This window comes from Motacilla alba, chromosome 10 (assembly GCF_015832195.1).
Source record: "Motacilla alba alba isolate MOTALB_02 chromosome 10, Motacilla_alba_V1.0_pri, whole genome shotgun sequence".
NCBI classification, from domain to species: domain Eukaryota; kingdom Metazoa; phylum Chordata; class Aves; order Passeriformes; family Motacillidae; genus Motacilla; species Motacilla alba.
In genome coordinates, this window is record NC_052025.1 from 16,582,338 (window position 1) to 16,596,468 (window position 14,131).

The following is a 14,131-nucleotide window of genomic DNA, read 5'->3' on the forward strand; positions in this document are numbered from 1 at the left end:
TCAATCTTGGACAAGGCTGCTCCAGTGACACAGAGGAGTGTTGCAAAATTGGAAGAGTCAGCAGCCAACATTTATTTCATCAGGACCTGTCCAATCTTCAGTGATCGCTTGACAGTCTGGGGATTGCTGGCACAAGCCGGCCCCTTTCCATTGGTCGCTTTCCTTTAGTTTGCATGGATCAGGCTAAGGAGTTGTAATAAATATGTAAAGAAGGATGAGAGGAGTAGTTTTGCAGAGCTGCATCCTCAATGGGAGCACGGGCACGAAGCTGTGCTCCCCCTGTTTCGGGGGACCAAAAGCAGCAGTGGTAATTACAGCCCTATTGATTGCTGCTGCTTGGGGACAATGAGATTTGGGCACCTCTCGCTCGTGGGGACCCCCTAATGACTCCCAGGCTCCCCCCATGGCCACAGCAGCTGCTGGGGCTTCTCTGAGGGACTTGTCTCCTGTGTCCCTGTCCCCCAGCTATGGGTGTAGTACAGGAGAGGTGTCCCCTTTACCCTCAGGGCTTGGGGGCTGCATTGAAAATTTGCTGCTTGTGCAGGGATGAGGTGAGTGATCTAGGAACTCATTTCCACAGCTGTGAGTGCGCTGAGGAGTTCACCTGGCCCTGGGCTCCACCCTGCACACCCTGAGATAACTGCTGGGAGCTGCTGGTTGGCCAGGCAGGCCTCCAGTGCCTTCACAGTGCAAGGGAATATTTCTCCCCTGCTTCACTCAGCCCCTTCCTGGAGGCTGTGGGGGCTGGTTTGGGCCATGGAGGCTGACTTGGACCAAGAAAAGGGATTTGCTGCCTGGAGTAACTCAGGTAGGATAGTGGGAATGCATCAGGGAGGGAGGGAGGCAGAGGGTTACAGGAGGAGGAACAGACAGAGAGGAGCTGTGTTGATACTCAGGGGAATGTGGGCAGAGCAGGGAAATGGGGTGAGGGTTGCCACTACAGGCTGTGGGAGCAAGGAAAGGCACATCCCAGTGCTTTTTCATCAACCATCCAGCAGGGAAATGCTCCTGTGGGTCACATTCCAGCACCGCCTCTCTGCCTTGTTCTGTAGGATCTGTAGATCAAAGCTTTGAGGGCCTGAATCTCTGAACCCAGGGAATGTGCTTCTGCTTATTAATTGCCCTTGTCATTTCACTTGTCTGTGTTGTAAACTGATTTAGAGGACAGCAATACAAAAAAGCCCTCTCCTCCAGAAACCATAGCCCTACAGATGGAATTACCCTGCTGTGGGTTGAGGAGCAGCAAACAGTTTCTGAAATGCTGTGTTAGAAAGGTCTAAAGTGAACACAGCTATTGACAGCAGCAGAGGAACCAATGCAGCTGCTGGCACAAAAACTGGAATTTCCAAGTGAAGAAATTTCCTTTCTTATCACTAACAAAGAGCTGTAGATGACAGTTGGAATAGTCCTGTCTCAATATTCACTATTTTCATGGGCAAATATAAGGCCTAAAAGGAGAGGCTGATTCAGCTGCTTGCTATGTGGTCTTTTCTTGTATCTTGTGCACTGAGAGCTTATGTGTGTGTGACTCATGGGGAGTAACATGGATGGAGGTGGATTATGTTAGCAGAATGCAAAACTGCTCTTCTGTTTTAGGGTTTTAGCAATTCAGTTGAAATGGATCTTGAATTCAATTAAAGGCCTTGTTCTTCCTTTCTTTATGCCTCGCATATCTCGGAGTTTTGCATAATTTAAGCTAAACTGTGGCAAGGAACAGCACCCTTATTTTAGTCATCACAAAGTGTTTTCTCTGAGATCTCTGGGGTTCAGTAAAAATGCACATGGGTGGCAAGTGGTAAGATGCAGTAGAGTTCTTGATGAGAGAAGCTACCATTTCTTTTAGTCCAGTGCATTGCTAGAATATCCTAAGACAACACATAACTCATGGATGTCAGTAGAACTCTCCAAAATTAATTGTGAAACAAAAAAAGAAATGCACCAATGAGCTCTCCTTATTCAGAGTCCAACAATGTAAAGTGGGAGTATTCATCTTCCTTAGAAGTGCAGCTTGCTTTTCATAAACACCCAGTTCAGTGGTGTTTACGGGTGTGCTGAAGCCAGCACGTTGTGATGCAGCCCTAAGGTTCATTTTGTGGTAGCCAGAATGGTTAAAGTTGCAGTTGTCTGCACGGTTTGCTGCCTGCTCAAACTGGCATGGAAAATCTTCCTCCTCCTCCAGTTCCTCCCTTGGCTGCCCTGGCAGCCCAGAAGGGCTGAGTGGGCTGAGACAGAGGTTAGCACCCTCCCTCCACTCTACTGCAAATCTCTTTGCCAAAACAAATTATTCTTACCCAAGGATTCCTGGGTAAATCTTCCATCACTGGGAAAAAAAAAAAAGTGCTATAAAAGGCTAGTTAATCACTGCACACCCTGTAAGGAGCAGAAGGCCATTCCAGAGTAATTGGAATTATCTTCATTATTCTTATTTTCAATTACATTTCAAAATCAAATAACAACTTGCCTTTTAGACAGTTTCACAATCTAAATCCCAGTTCTATAATTTTTACTTAGTGCTTACTTACACAAAAGTTCTCCTTAATTGTAATGGCCTCTTTGCCTCTCCAAGAAACTTCCTGAAGGAAAGAAATTTAAGAAGTTTTGGTCTTTGAAACAGCAGAATCCCAAGCTGTCCACACAAATGCACAGGTAGTAATTGCAAGTCACCTGTCCTGTTATTTAGGTCTATATTCAAGTAGCTGCTTTTCAGGTGCCACCTTGACACCAATTAAATGCACAGCTGTGCATCTGTTCATACACAGGGCTCGACTGCTGGTGTGCTGGAGCTCAGGCCGTGGCTGCTAGTGCAGAGTAAGCAGAAGGATTCTTAATAATTATTAAACAGTTGATGAAAAAAAATTAATGGCTGCGTCTAAACTTTGCAAAGCAGGTGCACAGTCTGCTGTTTGGTGGCCTTCATGGAGGTAGCTGGCTGTGCTCTGGCTCAAGAGCTGGCGTTGGGCTGGAGTGGGCAGGGAAAGTGTCCTCAGAGGTTCTTTGGTTCCTGGGTGCAGTGTCAGACTTGTGGATCTCCTCTGGACATGGGCTCCAGGCTGATGGCAGTTTTGTGAGAGGTTTACAGTTGTTTTTCATAGCTCTACACAGGAGTCTGCACACGCACAAAATGTCTGTATGTGCGTATAACCTTGTGTCAACACCAGCCATCCTGGCAAGATGGACACCAGTGAGGAAAAAGGAGCTTCTGCTTCTCAAATCAACACAATTCCATCTCTTCAGAAGGCATAAAAGTGATAAAGTCTATGCAAAGCTCCATGCCTGTGTTTTCATACCACATGCTCAGTCCCAGAGACCTCTGGAATTTCTTTTTCTTTTCTGCCTTGCAGGAAGGAAGGGGACTTCAAATAAAAAAAAAAAAAAAAGGCAAAACCCACAACCAAAACTCTCAATGTTATTCAATGGAATTCATCCCACAGGACAGGAATTCCCATACAGGTCAGGGAAAAAAAAATACCACCTCCTTTTCTGAATATCACTTTTCATATGGTAAATCCCTCAGAGTCTTTATTGTGGAATGAATAATAGATTAATCATTCCTCTGTGTGCAATGCTGGGGCTCTCTAATGTCACTGATTATTCTATATTGAATAAATAGTGTTGCTAGGTTGATATGTTTAAGGCAAATGAGATGCTTATTGGTATCCAAGAAGCCAGTTAACAAGATCCATTTTCCTCCATTGACTTCTACTCATGTATTAATGAGGTTCAAAAATGTCTTTTCTGTGTGTATCAGATAAACGTGCCTTTGTTATTCCCAAGAAGCACACAAATATTTGCTCCATTTATGTTTGTATTAATGTGTCACTGAAGCTAAATCTTCAGAAAGGGAATAAATACCATCTCCATTAAGCCACTTAAGGGGAGAGTTCTGCAAAACTGTGCTGCAGTTGTTGCCATGGCAAATACCCATATTTAGGGAATTGTGTGGCATCAACTCTAGCATAAGGGACCAGAAGAGGGAAATGTACTTCTCCCTAGACAGCTGTCACCTGCATACATGTATTAAAAAGTTCCAGTGGCTGAAGGGCCCGGCATTGGAAGGTAATTTAAGTGTGGAAAGTGGGGAAATGCAGAACAACCCGGAGACTGTGCAGAGGGAGGAGGAGAACAGAGAACAAACAGTGGCTTTTGGATAAAAGCAACAATCATTCCTGGGCAAAAGGCTGTGCTCTTTTCTCCCACTTAACAGGAACAAAAATATCCCAAAAAATTGAGTCTTGTACAGTTTGTGTTGTGCTGGTCCCTTTTCCTCGTCCCAAAGTTGTCTTCAGTAGGAAAATGAAGTTTCATTGACACTTGAGCTTTTTCTTTTTTTTCCCTTGACTTTCCTGCAGTGTCTGTGGGAATTAGAAAACAATTAGACTTGGAGTTGAATGTGGACAAGTCTGTTTAACTCATCTCAAAATCACAAGGAGCATTAGCTGAACTTTTCCATGTCTTGGTGTGATTCTTTTTGTTTAACAAAACTGCTTAAAACAGTTTGTCCTGTAGCAACAAAAATGTCAGCAGGATTTCAAGTAGAAGTCAGGAAAATTGCATTTCTGAAGTCTCTAAGTTTAAAAATTGGGGGAAAAATAATGAGAAATTGCAGAGTTTTTTCCTGTGGTTTTACTTGACACTATCCATTTTGGTTTGTAATTGAAAAATATCTGAAATAGTTTAAATTGTACTGTGTTTTTCTTCTATCAAGATAAATGAGCAAATTAACAAAGAAAGGTGTTAAGATTGTTTCTGTGCAGCAAGATTTTACAACGTCATAAATAAAAGAAAAATATTGGAAGTGACTTCTAAGATGGTACCTCTAAGATTTGGTTGTACTCGAACACTTTGTGTGGTTAGATTAACTGAATGAAAGAAAACTCATAAACATGCTTTAAAAAATAACCTAACAAGGTTTAAAATAAAATCCTGACTGCCTTCGTGCCTGTTTAGGTGAACATCTTGAATGGAGAATGAATCACACATGGATGTTGAGACAAGGGAGGAAATATTAATATAGAGGAAAACCAAAAAGTTTACTTCTTTCTTCACCTGCCTGGAGCAAATTTCCTGAAAACATCTGTAAATGCTGTATAGTGGGAAAGCAAACCTGGGCCCATACTGTGCAGGAAGCTCCAAGCTTTGTCTGCAGTGCTGGATACAATAATATCAGGGTGGTGGCAGAGTGAAGGGTATCTCTAGGTATAAATCCAGATCCCTTTTTTCTTTTTCTGGTGAAAGGGGAAACTGGGGACCAGGTTGAGGAACACCTGGGAGCCATATGGAATTTACTGATTTTTTTTTTTTTTTAATCAAAACTTTGCAGCTCAGTTTCAAACACTGCAATAACTTAATACAGAGTAAAACTTTACTGGATTCAGTGTAATAAAGTCCCCTGAATATTCACACGTTGCCTACAAATGGCAATTGTCTCCTAATGCAAGCTGGAAGAATTGCTGTTTCTCCGTGGCCCTGATCCAAATCCACAAAGTCAGCAGGGGGGCCTCTGGCCTCCAGATCAGGTCTGAAGTCTGGCTGATATCTCAGACCTTCCTGAGTGTTTTGAAAATGTATTGGGCCAAAAATGATTCCTTCTCCAGACGTTGCAATGTTAGAGGTCAGGCTCCTCCAGCTGATGCTTTTGTTTACAATTCATACTGAAGAAGGGGGTCTATTTTCACTTGTACCTTGTTCATACCCAGACTCTTCTGTAGACCTATCTAGGGACATTCCAGATGATGAAAAAACCATGAGGAGAGTTTTACCACCACCATGGCCAAGTGTCTGGTAAAATATCCACACACACAGGGAATCATTCCCAGTCCTGGTTCAGACTCCTGCCTGGGTGTAATCAGCTTCATCTCAATGCTGTTCCAAGCTAAGGCTGACTGGTTTGAGCCAGAGGTTTTCCAGCAACAACAATAAAAAAAAAAACAACTTGGTTTTGTTTCCTTAAGTCTTTTATTTCCTGGGTTGCCAGAAAGGATCCTGTGCCATGCTGAATACCACTGATTACAAGCTACCTTTCCAATCACTACTGTAAAGACAGAATAGTTAGATTTACCAAAATATCATTTTAGTCTTTGTTACAAACGAATGTTTTTGTGGCATGGAAGCTTTAGAAATAGTAATTTTCACTCCTTTTCATCTGATGCCTTATCAGAAATACAAGAAAGGAAAAAAAAGCAAGACATTCTCACATCTTTGTTTGCTAGATCAGGCAATTGGGAGTAACTGGTTTCTTGTAATAAAAGTTGGGGTTTAGGAGACAATTTTAGCTCAGTTTCACATCCAGCTCTGAAATCTGAGAACATGAACTACATTTGCATCTGGTTTTGTGTGATAGAGCATTTCTTGTTCCACAGTCTGGGGTGTTCCTATCCTGGGAACTTTCTGAGCTGAGATGTGTAAAAATCAAATTCTTACAGGAGGCTGGCTTGGTTGCTTCTGAGAGTTTTTTGAAACTGGGGTACCAAACACAGACCTGCTTAAGGATTTCTGATCATCTGAAGTTTCCAAGCCAGTGCTCGACCTGTCAGACCACTAAACTTGCTACCTGCAGTGTCTGCATTTTTCAGATAAACGGTAGCTGGGTTGGAATCTTCTCTAATTCCTAGAGAGTTTGAAATCGAGTTTTACATGAACTGGTTTCAAGTGCCCATGCAGTATCTGGTTGGTGAACATGGTACTGCAGTCCTGGAAAATCACCTGGTGTATTTTCTGAGCTGACTGACAGCCTTGCAGATACTTGTAAGCACTTAGCACCTAATGAAAACCAAGCCCATGGAGTGCTGCATCTCGCACAGGTATGAAAGGGTAATTACACAAAAAAGGCAAATTTGATTGTGGTTTTCATCGTAGGGCACAGAGAGGGGAGGCAAAACTCCTGGGTCTTTGATTTATTTTTTTTTTTGTCTGTATACAATTATATAAGTCTACTTCAAAGGGAAGCAGGGTATGAAGCAGTAGTTTGAGATTTTGTGATGGAGATCAGCAAATCAATAGGTAGAAGGACACTCACGGAAAGGTTATTCTGCAGATGAAGTGGTTACTGCTTGTTTTGTTAGGAATATCTTGTACACCTAGGGCAGTGAAGCAAAGGGAAGTTATTTAGCCCTGATTTGATTCCCCAGAGGTGTACAGAATAAATTACATCTAATGACCAGCTTTAAAAAGAAAATAATGAAAATGCAAGATTGCCACCAGTGTCTTTGGAACACGTGCTTTGAGAGTTTGTGTCTGAGAGTCTGAACTTCTGGGCAGCCCCCTGGATTCAGCTGGAATGGCACAGATGAGAGTGAGGGGAAGGCAGGGCTGGCTAATTGAAAAGTGGGAGCACTTTGCAAACACTATTACATGAAATGTGAGAAGTGTAACGTGGCAGAAACAAGGCAAGGCCTGGTATAAGCAGTTAATTGTGTTGTACAGAGGCGTGTTGGAGCAGCAGGCTTTGTCAGAACCTGATCTGCTGCCACTGCCAGCCGCCAGTCCCCGCGCTGACTTGGGTTACAGCATTGACCATTTGGGTGAGAGTGTCCCGGGGGAGCCAGCTCACATTAACCCAGCATTTCCTCTGTCTGATGTGCCTTTATCACACTGCAGCAGCTCGGTGGCTCCAGTTAGTTTTTTACTAATGCACAGCAGTGATTTGTTAAAAGAGAATTTATTTAATTCAGGATGAATATGGGCTTTTATGTTAAAAGCCCCAGCTCGTCTTTACCTGTAAATGAGTGCAGCTTATTTGTCTGCTACTGTCAGTGTCAGCTGGGGCCAGAAGTGCTGTTTTCTGTAAATATCTTTTAGAGTTCATGTAGGATTATTCAGGGGTGAAGGGAGCAGGGAAGAGTAGGTTTCATCTTCATGAAGTTACTGAAACAATCAGGTAATAATTCCCTAACACCTCTGTGACTGCAATCTCACACAAACCCCAGTACTGATGCAGTCAGCTTTTTGCTGCTCTCTGCTCTGGTGTGAAAACAGACTGAAGTTCAGGAAATGCCACCTTTTATTGGAGTGTAGTCCTAAACTTCCATCAGTTCCATGTCTGTGTTCCCTCTTTGAAACTACCTGGAAATATTTGGGGGTGGGCTCCTTCCTGAATTTAGGGATTTGCAAAATCTTGGTTACCAATAACCAAATTTTGAAACTACAGTACTTGAAGAGTGTGTGGAACTCCTAAGTTCCTATACTTAGAGCAGAAACATTGAAAACAGAAAAGCTTCTACTCAGAAACCTCCCCATTCCCTCCTCACCTTCTGTCCCCTCACAGATAAACCCTACAAGAGCTACTTTTCCACTGTAGGACGTGATCTAAGATCTGAGATTGTTCACATGCATGGAGCTGAGATTGTTCATGTGCATTGATCTGAGATTGTTCTTGTGCAGCAGGAGGCTGAAGCCTACAAAGGGTGCAGACACACCCTTGGCAACTGCATCCAAAGTGGGAATGTGCAAGCCCAAAATACCCCTGGGGAACTTGGGGGGAAAGCAGCAGGATTTTCACAATACTTCTGTTTGTTTTTTTCTGCTACAAAATAAAAACAAAGCAAAAACTCACAGGAATGAAGATGAGAGTGGGTTTTTTAGCAGGTAGGAAGGGTGAAATTGTACTACTCAGTGTAGTAGTAGTGTACTACTCATTATTTTACTGGATTGCCCAGAATTCAGAAACTCCTCCCTGCCTATGCTTCTTCAAGCACAAACCTCTTGGCCTGCTAAGAGCTGAGGCCTTGCCTAGCAAGAAGGTGCAGAAACAAAACCCTGGAAGCAAGTGGCTACAAAATGCTTATCAGAGAGGTGTCCACTGAGGTATAAAACCAGCAGGCTCATCCTCTAATTCTTGCCTGTGGATCAAACTCATATTTTGGAGCAATATGACACTTTCTGCCATGTGAATGGCTTGACTGGGCATTGCTGTAAATTATACATAATGCAACAATGAGTACTAAAACTAGCCCCAGTAAGGCTGCCAACAAAGAATAAAGTATATGCTCTCCCTATGTGGTTTTTCAAAAATGAATTATGCTATTAAGTGCCAAGAAGAAAATTAGCTATGAGCTTTTAAATTTAAAATGATCCCCTTTTTAATTGTAAAACAGTGGCACTTAACTGCTATTGATCCAACAGAGACACATTAGGGAACAGGGTCACCATAACTGTTAATATTCACTGCTTAGTGAAAGAGCATCAAAGGACATTTTAATGTCACAGACTTTCTTGGGGAGTTTTTAAAGAAAGCTTAAATCGTCCAGCCTATGAATGAAAAGGACATGAGGTAGACAAATGTAGAAACAAATGGGATGGCAATTTTCTGCTAATCAAATTGTAACTCAGAATTGATTTTAGGCAAAAGTTTATGTCATATGGATTTCCAAGGTGTAATGACATTTAAAAATCCAGAGTATGTACTTTTTGTGCACCAGGACTTCATGAAAATAATCATCAGGGAAGGAAGGTTTATTTACTGTTGAAGCAATAGCTGGTTGCAAATTCTCTGTGGCTGCTGCCTGGACCATTCCTGTTCCATGATTTGGAATGAAGAGGGAACCTCATTCAAGGGCTTACAAGCTTTTTTAAGTGATGCTGCAATGGAACAGCCTGATCTGTAAATCAAGGTGACCACCCAAAAAGTGAAGCTTCATTTCACCCTCCCTGCCTAGCAGTGCCCATGAGTTTGGCATGCCAGCAGCATTATTAACCATACCAGTGGCCACACAATCTGTTTCCAGCTGCTCATGGAACATTTTCAATAGTCATAATTTTTTGTGAGTACAAAGTTTTAAGCTGTAAAATTTTCATTATTTTCCCAGTGGGATAATATCCTTGAGAGCTTTTTTTTTTTTTTTGGACTGTGAACTTGAGTTTTACTAGCAGTGCTAACTCAAATAACTTTGTTACATGTTTAGCTATACTGTAGCCAGATTTTAGTTAATATTCCATAAGTAAATGGTTTTGGTAGCCTTTTATTCCAAGAACTCCAAGGAACTGCTGTGAGGAATTCCCTGTAGTCGGTTATTCATGATAGCTTGATTACTTTCATGTTTAAGTTATTGATCTTTTTACTTTCCTCATCCAATTTTCATAAGAAAAGATTAAGAGTACAGGGGAGCCTTTGGAAAATGAAAATAGGATTTAATTTACCTTTTGGAGAGGGTCTTCTGAGAATATCATCCATTCTGAAGGGGGAAGGTGATGACTGGGCTCAGTTTTGGGTGCTGTGCAGTGCCTCTTTTTACTGCAAATTCCTCAGGCTGGGGGCGGTGTCACCACATGGGATTGTGCATCCCCCTTCCCGAAATAACGGCCATGGCTATCAATAATGTTCTTTAAAGTAGAGAAAGAGGCAAGAATTTAAAAGTATTCAAGTATTTAATTGAACAGAAGGCTGTTTCCTAAATGCACTAACAACTCAGCCAGCACTGGAAAAAGATTCAGTATGATAAAGGAGGTTTCTCCAATTTAAAATCAAGTAAAACAAGGGCAATTGCCATGCACGAGGAACAGCTTCCTGCCATTCAGGGGCAGCTCAGAGAAACCTTTTATCCACAAAGACCTTGGATGAGAAGTTGGAATGGGGGATGCTTTTATCCTGCAGGATGGAATTTGATAACTAGGCTCCGTACCTCTTTCACTTGTGGGTTATTAGGTCTCTTTCACTCTTGGGATCACTACAGTGTATGGTTTGTGTAGGAACAGATAGTTCTTGTCTCTGTTGTGAAGACAGTGTGGTTGTAGGAGCCCTCCTGGGACTTTTATAATGATCAGTGCAGAAAACTCAAGTCTATCCTGGAGCGGGAAAGTGCATCGTTTAATGAAAACGTTGTCTGTTATTAATAGAGTGATGGTAGAACTGAGGAAGAAGCAGGCCTGGGGGGCCTTTGGGTCTTCAGCTAAGTGTTTCTACTCTGCTTCTCTCTTTTTTTTCTTCCCAACCCCTGGAAAAGAGCAGTTACAGTAACCTGAAGGAAGAGATACAATCAAGAGACAGCCTAGAGCAAGAAAAGGTCTCTGTTGTTTTTCACTGAGGTCATTTGTAGTTCACAAAGCAAGGTCAGACGGATGAGACTGCTGCAGGCTCTACATGCAGTCACTATCACTAAAAGTTAAATTTCCAATTTTTTTTTCCTTACGTGTCTTGCTGTATTTTGTTGGGGGCTGCACGGGTCTGTTATTACAGAGCATCTTATCAAACCTATTCTCTGTAACAAGCAAATGTGTCTGCCTGACTCCCAGGGTCTTGTTTTCCAAATCATGCACTGGGAAATCAAGGGATAATGGCACAGGAAAGGGCACAAGTGGGACATTAACCTATAAACTAACAGATGGACTGACATTCAGTGAGCTCACTGACACAATTGTCTATCTCCTTTCTACTGTTTTTGGCCATATTTAATTTTCTGGTGATGTCCAGCAGGAAAGGGGGAGGCTTCCATAAACCCACAGGCAGGATTATGCTTGCATAGCTGATTGTGGAAGAAATATTTAAATTAATTACAAGGCATAGCTGACCCTGCATACAGGACCTAGCAGATTATATCTGGTTTCTTAAATCAAGACAGGGTTAGGAGCAAACCTAGTTCTAGGTTCAAACAAAGTTGTTGTTCACTGACATGCAGGAAAAAAAAAAATGTGTACATACACCTATATATTGTATATACACAAAGCTTGCACAGACATATATATATTTTAGTTTTCTTAAGAAAAATTCCTCTGCATAGATGGATAAAGGCACTTCCTAACTGCAGCAGTTTTGTCCCATGCCAGCCTTCTACATATGATAGATTTAAAAGCAATAAGTGACAAATCCTGTCACAAGATGATTAATATGTTTTGAAATTATTTTTTCTGGGCATGGTCAAGCCTTCAAGGTGCTGGTGACTGAGGGAGAATACCAAAAGAACTTATGCACTTAATTATAATTAGATGTTAGCATCTCTTTCAAAATCAGTACCCTGCAGAAAAATGTTAAACATGCATTTACATTTTTGATTTTTTGAGTGCTTTCTTTGCTGAGGACAGAGATGCAGGGTGTGTGTGAATGTGCTTAAAGTTGAGTGTGTGTTTGAATATTTTGGAGGACTAGGCCAAGGTATTCAACAGACTTGAGCTTCCCAGGGCTGGATTCTGATCCAGTGTTCCAGTGTGTGATTCCTTCTGCTTTAAAAGGGACTCCTTGAGGAGGTGGGTACCACTCTGAGTAAAGATGTTAGAAACTGGCCCATAATGTTGATAAATCACTTCTAACAGCTGTTTACCATTAAACTGTATCTAACACACTGCAAATACTGGAAATACACTGGGCCACAAAATATGTGAGAGTGATATTCATGTAATGCCAGATTGTGCACACATGTTAGTGAGCATTTACCCACTGGGAAGTCTCCCTGAACTTACTCAGATGAGTAAGGGCTTGCAAGACAGAAGGGTTGCACAATTAAGCCCTCAATAATTTGATTTATAAGCGAACCACCCTGAGAATGCTCCAAGGGGGTCTCCAAAAATATCATTTATTTTCTTCCTCAGATTATAATTAAAAACATGCTCTCAGAACTATTTAAAAAATGAAAAAAAAAAAAAAAGAGATCTGTGGAAGCCCGGCACAAAAAGTGATGATGCTTAAGGGTCAGGGGAAGGCAGAGTGTGAAATAAAGGAGACACGATTTTAGGTAAAATTCATCAAAATCTTTAAGAAAGATGAACGTGTCATTTATAATCCTGTTGTTTCTCTCTCAGGTAGGGTTGTGATTTTGCAGATTGAGTGATTTGAGCTGTTGGGACCATGGACACTCTAGAGGGTGTCATAATGTCCTCAGCAGAATCACCCCCCTCCTCTGCCCGCACTGCCCATCCTGCTGCAGCCCAGGAGAGTTTGCTTTCTGGGCTCACAACTTTTTAAATAGAATACTGAAGGAAATTTTCGTTCATAAGATATATATATATAGAAAGATAATTTAGACCCTGTTTAATCCTATATACTGATTGCAATTGCAGTTCCATCTGACAGTGCCATAGATTTAAGCCTACACATTTCTAACAGAGGCAGGTAACAGACCTTGCAGACGACTTAAAATATCCGAGTGAAGAAGTATTTACAGACTGGTAACATAAACACCTCTTCAAGCACACACACATACATGAGATGTAGATTAATAATTAATTTGTAACCTGGTATGGTCGGGCAGGAAGCTTCAGACACAGGTACAACATGCCCTCAGGACAGGTTTCATATGAAGACCTGCAGATGTTTCAAATAGAATTTTTTTTTTTTTCCCATAAATATCTGGAAGCAAACCTTTGTGAAAGCTTAACATTTCAGGCCATTGTCTGCTGCAGCTGAGCAGAGAAATTTCAGTTCGTGCAACAGCTACTTGTCTATAAAGAAATAAAGCACAGAGGCTTTCAAAATATATATTGGAGGGGTGCATTTACGTGAGAGAATGTGTGCATGGCTGAGGTTTGACGTGGAATAATAAACCATATGGCCCCCAATCAAGTGCAGAGTTGTAATCCAGGTGTTGTGCTAACTGTTTTAATTGAGTAGTGTGGTTCCTATGCCCGGGGCTCAAATTGGGAAGGGAATTGGAACAAAAACAGTGATCCTCTTGTTGAAAAATGTAATTTGTTTCATAAATATAGTAGTGGACAAAGGGGAGGAGGGGGAAGAAGTCCCTTTTTTTAGATGTTTGCCAATGCAGCTTTGCAGGTGCTCACATATGCTGAGTATTTATTGTTGCTGCTTGAAGACAGCCATTCAAATCCACACTTCTCAAAATTCCATCCTTTAAAAGGAGAAACACGCGTTTCCTTTCTGGCATTCTTGGCCAGGAGAAGCTGCTACTCTTCCACTTTTTTCCACAGATGAGTAATGGGCAAGGTGATAAGTGGGATGTCCAAGTCCCATAAAAAAAGCAAAGGGCATTTGGGCTGCTTTTTCCAAACCAACCTGTTGTCCTGATCAATGACAGACTGAAGAGGGAAAATCAATGCAAATGTGCCAAGTTTCCTTATCTCCAGATTCAGGGCTGTTCCATACCTAGAACCCTACTTCCCACCAAGGTTTATGGTATTTTTAAAGTCAGATTTCAAATGTTTCAAAGAGCTGAACTCAGTTTTCAGACTGACAGGCTGAAAGATCCTG